The sequence below is a fragment of the Mastomys coucha genome, unplaced genomic scaffold (assembly GCF_008632895.1).
Source record: "Mastomys coucha isolate ucsf_1 unplaced genomic scaffold, UCSF_Mcou_1 pScaffold22, whole genome shotgun sequence".
Taxonomy (NCBI): domain Eukaryota; kingdom Metazoa; phylum Chordata; class Mammalia; order Rodentia; family Muridae; genus Mastomys; species Mastomys coucha.
The window spans coordinates 24373139-24381121 of record NW_022196905.1 but is presented as its reverse complement, the minus strand read 5'-3'; positions in this window follow the sequence as shown (position 1 = coordinate 24381121).

The following is a 7983-nucleotide window of genomic DNA, read 5'->3' as shown; positions in this document are numbered from 1 at the left end:
GGATTTGAACTCAGGATCTTCAGAAGAGCAGTTGGTGCTCTTAACCACTGAGCCATCTCACCAGCCCGAGAGGATTTCTTTGTATAGCCTGGGTTGCCCTGGAATATGCTCTGTAGATTAAGCTGGACTTGAATTCAGAGATCCACTTGCCTCTGCCTCCTGAGTGCTGGGATTAAAGGCTTACACCACCATCACTTACCTTGGTTTTATTTTTATAGCTTTTTGTTCTCTCTCTCTCTCTCTCTCTCTCTCTCTCTCTCTCTCTCTCTCTCTCTCTCTCTCTTTCTCTCTCTCTCTTTGAGACAGGGTTTCTCTGTGTAGTTCTGGCTATCCTGGAACTCACTCTGTAGACCAGGCTCACCTCAAACTCAGAAATCCACCTGCCTCTGCCTCTCAAGTCCTGGGATTAAAGGCATTCACCACCACTGCCTGGCTTTTATAGCTTTTCTGAATGTGTATAGAGTATATGTTTACTCGACATGTGTATGCATCGCCTTCAGAGGGTAAAAGAGGGTGATGGGTTCTTTGGAACTGGAACCTATGTTATGTGGGTACTGGGAACTGAACCTGGGTTCTCTGCAAGAACAGGAAGTGCTCTTAAGCACTGAGCCATCTCTCCTACCCCTACTATTGTTGTTTTGACAAAGTCTTGCTGTATAGCTCAGGGCTAGGTCTCTCAATCCTCCTGCATTTGGTTCCAGGGTATCCTAAGGGAAGAGGCAAACCACTACACCCGATTCACAATCATGTCCCCACAGTGAAGCTAGTACAGCAGCTTTCCAGCTAAAATAATGTTTTGGAGGTTGCTGCAGCCAAAGAGGCAGAAGCATGGTTTAAACACACATACCTATATATGTATATGGGCTGGGGAGATGGCTCAGCAGTTAAGAGCACTGACTGCTCTTCCAGAGGTCCTGAGTTCAAATCCCAGCAACCACATGGTGGCTCACAACCATCTGTAATGAGATCTGATGCCTTCTTCTGGTGTGTCTGAAGACAGCTACAGTGTACTCATTAAAATAAATAGATAAATAAATAAATCTTTAAAATTTTTTCATTAATTTAAAAAACTATATGTACATATGTATACATATGCATATATAAAAACTATAACTTAAACCTTGTGGCAGAGCACTTTATCTGTCTTGCTTGAGACCCAGTCACAGCAAAAACCTAATCCCTACCAAAACAAGCACTAACTTACTAGCTAACTAGCTATTTAACTCTACAGCTACCCTTCCAACCATTCATTTAACACATAGCCCGCTGGGTGAGCACATGGAGTATAGTGTATCTGGCATACAGAAATCACTGCCCACATGGTGCAAGACAGACAGGGAGAATGCACACAGGAATTCTTCCCACCTACTGTCTTTCTTTAATGACAGATTGACGTCTCTTCCCCCTAGAAAGAGGTAGAGGCTTGTCCCTCCTTATTTGATGTCATTTCTTTCCACCATGTGAGACCCGGGTATCTAACCCAGGTTGTCAGGCTTGGAGGAAAGTGCCTTTACTAACTGAGCCATCTCACTGGTCCCTTTTGAAACTTGCTTTGGTCAACAGAATGCAGAAGTGACAGTGTGACCCTGAGGACAAGGTCCACATTGACAAGGGCTTACAACTGCAATGTCAGGAGGCTGGTCCATTTATGGGAGACAAGAAGTCACAGAGAGAGAGAGAGAGAGAGAGAGAGAGAGAGAGAGAGACAGAGAGACAGAGAGACAGAGAGACAGAGAGACAGAGAGACAGAGAGACAGAGAGGTAATACAGACGAGAACCGCAGCTCCCAGCACTGACTCCAGGAGCAGAGCAGAAACTCACAAAACTGGATGTATCCTTAGAGTTTAAAATCAAAATCAGGAGAGAGCCCATGCCCAGCGGAAGCTGGAGGTTGAGCAGTGCTCCTGCAGGCCTGTTCTTGGCAGGGAATAGGGAGGTGAGGCTGTGCTCTGTTCAAGAAGGAAGTGCCCTTGCAGCTGGAGCAGAGCCACAGGGGAGAGGGGTAAAAAGTGGTCAGATCACATGGCTCTGTTAGTCACTGGAGGCACTTTAGCTTTCACTCTGGAGGAGGAGGGGAGGTTTCAAGCAGAGGCTCAAATCTGGAATTGACCCTTTTAGTTTTAACATGAAGAGATAACAGATAGGAACAGGCAACCCACTCCAACAGGCGATTGTCCCGCCCCAGGGGAGGCAGTGAGTGCAGGCTTCTGACTGATTTGAATGAATCAGCTCTGGCTGAGAGGAAAAGAGGCAGAGATCTTCCCCAGCAGTGGAAAGCTGCCAGTACCTGTGAGCAGAAAGCTGAAGGTGGAGCAAGAGCTGGGCTCCTGAGAGCTACTGGGTATCAGGGGCCAAGGATGAGGGTCACCTTGTGTGGCGCTTTGAATATGCTTGGCCCAGGGAGTGGGACTTGTTGTAGGTCCTTGTTGGAGTAAGTGTGTCACTGTGGGCTTTGAGACCCTCCTCCTAACTGTGGGGAAGACAGTAGTCTTCTCCTGTCTGCCTTTGGAACAAGATGGAGAACTCTCAGCTCCTCCAGTGCCTTGCCTACCTGGAATCTGCCATGCTACCCCAACCTTAATCACACGTTGTCCTTTATAAGAGTTGCCTTGGGGTCTGGAGAGATGGCTCAGCGGTTAAGAGCACTGACTACTCTTCCAGAGGTCCTAAGTTCAATTCCCAGCAACCACATGGTGGCTCACAACCATCTGTAAAGGGATCTGATGCCCTCTTCTGGTGCGTCTGAAGACAGCTACAGTGTACTCATATAAATTAATTAAATAAATAAATCTTAAAAAAAAAAAAAAAGAGTTGCCTTGGTCACAGTGTCTGTTCACAGCAATGGAACCCTGACTAAGACATCTTGCTAGGTGAGTCACAGCCTTGGAGCAGTGAGGTCTACAGCTATAAGTGAGCATCAGGGGCAAGAAGACCTGGAAAGGAGGGGGCCCAGGTACAGAAGATGTGAAAGGACTGACTGTAAGTTCCCACCAAGACAAGGGCCAGGCAAAGGAGATATCCAGAAGCAAGCACCAAGAGGAGGGTGGGGGAATAATAAGCTGGCTAGAGTTGGTGGGCTACCTGAGAACTATACCATCATGCATCTCTGAGGTGTCCCCCAAGTTCTGCTGGGAGATCGAGGGGACAGGGAGCCTCCTGACCAGAAGCTGTCTCTGGAAGAGCGGCCTTCATTTTCCATCCACTTAAAGGTGTCACTTGCCTGTCACTCAAGTTAAAGGACAGCTCAAACTCTAGTTTTCTCATTCACAAAACAAAATCCTGAGAGCCCTGCAGAGGCTCAAATGCAAACTGTAAACTGACAGACAGGGATTGCACCTTGCACATGGACATCCCTGGGTTACGATGAGGGGAGATGTGGAGAGCCGAGCATGCACCTCTGGACAGTGACTCCAGGCCACATTCTTTAGCTCAGCCTTGCCTTCTGGTACCCTGGAGGCCAAGGGAAAGGGAAGAAGGCACCCCTACAAGACTGCAACAGGCTGGGGTGTTCAAAGCCAGAATGAAACCACTCAGGGAAATGTCAACTTGAGTTTTCAACATTCTAAGTTTAGGAATGGAATTGACATCATCGCAAATACCACTGCGTTTGTTTCAGATATTTGTTGTAGAAAGAAGTTAGCGAAGTCCAGCTCATTTGGAAAGTTCTGGAGAAGTAACCTAGATGCAGTAAAACATTCAAGAAAGAAAAGAGAGATGAGGGGGAGCCAGAGATGGTAATCCCAGCCTATGGGGTCTTACACAGACCCTGATTCAAAAGATGTTGGGGGAGGAGAGGGAGAGGGAGAGGGAGAGGGAGAGGGAGAGGGAGAGGGAGAGGGAGAGAGAGAGAGAGAGAGAGAGAGAACTCTGGTGGAATCACATGCTGCCCTCAGAGGAGAGAATGGAGTACTGCGGAGCAGGTGGTCCCAGAGTGGAACTGCAAAAGCACGCGCCCAGGCTGGCAGGCAGCTTGTGCAGATGACTGAAGTTTCCACAATAAAATGTTTCTAAGGGTGTGCACATCTACATAATGAGATCAGCCTGGCTAGTGTGCACTGCCAGACTGCTCAAACACTCCACACCATGCATGTCAACTCTTTAACGTCCTGTCAGTGGGAGTGACATGAACGCCTGCATCTCGCCAGGGAGGAGCTGGAGACAGAAAGGGCAAGCTTCTGGGCTGATGGAATGTAAACATCCCCCTCCCCCAACCCCAGCCCTGCTACTAGGCTCCTCAGGTGTCTCCGAGGTCTAAACAAATTCACAAACCTCTGGAAGATTATAGTTGTTCTCTCTGCTGGGGGGAGGGACAGGCTGTACTTTGATAACACATATCAATAGTTTTGTTATTTGGCCTGGCATGTTTTTTTAATTTTTCTGCAGTGAGCACATAGTACTTGCACAACAGAAGTCTTTTGAAAGAACCATCTTCCTCAGAGTCATAACCAGCACTGGCCAGGAGGATGCAGAGGGGCTTCTGCAAGGTGGAGACGCTGAGCCCCAGGGGTATACTTTGAGCTAGGCACTGGCCAAGACAGAGGCACACTGCATGGCCCCTGTATGTTGGTACAGGGAGAGGGAATCAATCACTAAAGGCTCCATGGCTCCGTTCCTGCTTCCCATCAGGAAAGCACTGAGCCCATGACCACAGCCTTTCTCTGAGTCAACTGGCAGGGATCCAGGCCCTGCAGGGAGGTAAGGAGGACCCCCCCCCCCCCAGTGTCCCAATGGCACCAGCTATCCAGAACCATTCAGGATGTGGTCACCAGTGGCCATTTCTGTACCCCTAGGCTTGAGCTCTTTCTGGGAAAGGGCATCGGGGAGGGGCCAGGTAATGTGGTCACCTGCCACACAAGAATTCTTCTTTCACAACTGGTTGGGGTGGGTTCATTCCCCTCTCCCACTAGGAGAAGTCTACTCCCCCTCTCTCACCAAGATTTTATGGTATTTCTTTCTTTTTCTTTTTTTTTTTTTAAGATTTATTTATTATTATATTTAAGTGCACTCTAGTTGACTTCAGACACACCAGAAGAGGGCATCAGATCTCATTACAGATGGTTGTGAGCCACCATGTGGTTGCTGGGAATTGAACTCATGACCTTCAGGAGAGCAGTCAGTGCTCTTACCCACTGAACCATCTTGCCAGTCAAATTTTACTGTATTTCAGTTGTCTTGGAGACATGCTAGGTAGAGGTGAGGCACCTTTTCCCTCCTCTCCCCTCCTCCCCTTTCTCTCTGGGATCCTACCTACTACTTCCAAGCTGTGCTGGCTCAGTCAACTCTTGAACCATTTCTTGTGGCATTGTCCCCCATTTTTCTGCTCTGTGCAGGCCACTCCAATGACTTCTACGCCAGCCCAGTGAAGATCCGAGCTCAGGCTGACTTCTCCCATGTCTACTCCTGTTCACCTTCACCCCTCCTTTGGCCCCCTCCCGTAATGGGACTTCGGGTTACTTTATGGGTTCCCTTTTCTATCACCCTACTCCACCGTTATCCCTTCTAACCCCCCAACACTAGAAAGAGAAGATTAGAGGAGAAAGGGGGTGCCAGTCCCATTAGACTACTTCCCAATGATTAGGGGCAATCAAGTTCCTTGGGGCAATATTGATCTTTGTAACTTTAATTCTTTCAAAGCCTGCTTTTAATATGGTTCTTAAATGCTTTAACCTCCCATATAGCCCACCCCTCACCAGAGGTAGGAAAGAAAGGACCTGTTTATAAAGGTTCTTTAGAGCAGCTCCTGTTTGTGTTGTTTTAGTTCAGTTCACAGGTTAGCAGGCAGCGGATTGATCCACTCATTCCAGCAAGCTTCACTGATACACCAGCAATCGGGTTTGGTAGAGACGGTTAGCAAATGAATCAGCAGTGATGGCACTACCTAGCAGAGACAGCCAGGCCTCAACCTTGGCACGAGCCAGCAGGAGGGACCCAGAGGGATGCCAGAAGTTCTCTGCTGGGCCTCTCTCAGAGAAGTGAAGATCAGTGAAGACTTGACCCACAAGCATTGCACAGCCTAGCTCAGTCTCCATCACTGGATGTTGAGTCCTATTATTATTATTATTATTATTATTATTATTATTATTATTATCATCATCATCATCATTATTATTGTTATTATTTTGTCTTGGACCAGGTTGGCCTCGAACTCCGAAATCTGCCTGCCTCTGCCTCCCAAGTGCTGGGATTAAAGGCGTGTGCCACCACTGCCTGGCTGTTGAGTCCTATTTATACTCTTTCCAAACACCACGTCTTGCCTCAGCAGGTGCGTCTGTCTCAGCTGACATCACTCTGCCAAGCAACCTGAGTCCACAGAAGCAGCAAGAAACTGCAGCACACACCAGAAGATTTATTTTTTATTTTATTTTATTTTATTTTATTTTATTTTTTTGGTGCATTTCTATCTATGGAGTCCCGACAAATGGAGCTTAACTACATAATGTAAGGTGTGTCGTTAGCAAAGAATCCTTCATCACGTGTCCTTTCAAGTGCTCACTTTAGCAGAACATCCCTTCACCTGTGTCTGCTTCGGCTAAAAGTTCCTTTACATGTTTGCCACAGCAAAACACCATCCAACTGACTTTCCAAAGGACCCTTAAGTTTCCACTTCAGATCTTCATTGTCAGGATATCTCCAACCAACAACCAGCAGCTAGGAGCAGAAGAACGAGGAGGAAGAGGAGGACAGGGAGGAGGGGGAAGAAGAGGAGGGGAAGGAGGAGGAGGAGGGGGAGAAGGAGGAGGAGGGGAAGAGGAGGAAGAGAAGGAGGAGGGGGGAAGAGGAGGAGGAGGAGGAGGAGGAGGAATAGCAGCAGGAGCCACAGCAGCAGGAGGGAGAAGAGCAGCCACCACCCCCTCTCAAAACTCTGACATTTATATACCCTCTCAAGAGTCTCCAGAATGGCAAATCTCACACACTTGCAAAAACTATGTTCATCTGTCAAAACCACACTCCTGCTAGAGCTTGAGGCACATCGTAGTCAGCTGCTGTGGACAATCTGAATCCGTATCCCACACCTGGGATTAAAACAGAAACATTCCTATAACATTTCTGTGTGTAAAGAAAAAAAAATTCTCTCCCCCATCTCCAAGGCTACCTATCCCTTCTCTGCAGGCCCCACTCAGCCTTTCTTCCAGGAAGTCTGTGTTGGTCTTGAGTGTCAGGCTGCAGCCATTGACTGCTCTGCTGTTGAGAACCTTCAGGGATAGTCCTCCTACATGGTGGGCGATCAAGTCTTACTTCCTCACCCTGTAGAAAGGGGATTGTCTATTGCTGTGAGTAGGTGATTCATGAAAGTTGGCAGGGTACAGACCTTCAGGGATAAGGGTCAAAAACATGGTCCAGAGCAACGATAGCAGGCAAGTATCAGGTCTGGCCCAAGGTGTCAGTCCTTGAGGTTCAGACCCACTCCAGGGCTAAACAGGGGGATGGGATACAGGACAAGGTTGTCTTAAGGGACATTACAGTGGGACTTCGCACTGTGGTGGAGTCTTTGCAATGGCCTGAAGTTGGTATGTGGGGATGGAAAGAGATGTGGGGCAAGTAATGAATCAGCTATGATGCTGACACCAAACTCCCAGACAGGTGGGAGGCAGTGGGCCCAGGGAGACAGCAGGCCTGAGGAGAGGTGACCCAGACCCTGCAATGCCAAGGGAGAGGGCAGTTGGACCTGGTAGGAAGTCAGAATGAAGTCCAGCCTAGACATGGAAAACGAGAGTTGTCTGGGGTGAGAGTGGGTGGTCCTTTCTGCAGCAGGAGTGCTCCCACAGGAAGGAGACAAGATAGCAGTAGGGATTCGTGAAGGGCTGGGCGAAGTGTTTGTCTAATGTGTGCCAGCCCCTGGGTTCAACCCAGGAGGAAAGGAAGGAAGGAAGGGAGGGAGGGAAGGAGGGAGGGAGGAAGAACTGATCAAAGGATACTTTTGGGACCTCTTATCTCAGAATGAAGGAGAAGAAAAAGGAGTCACCTGGAAACTTGGGACAACCC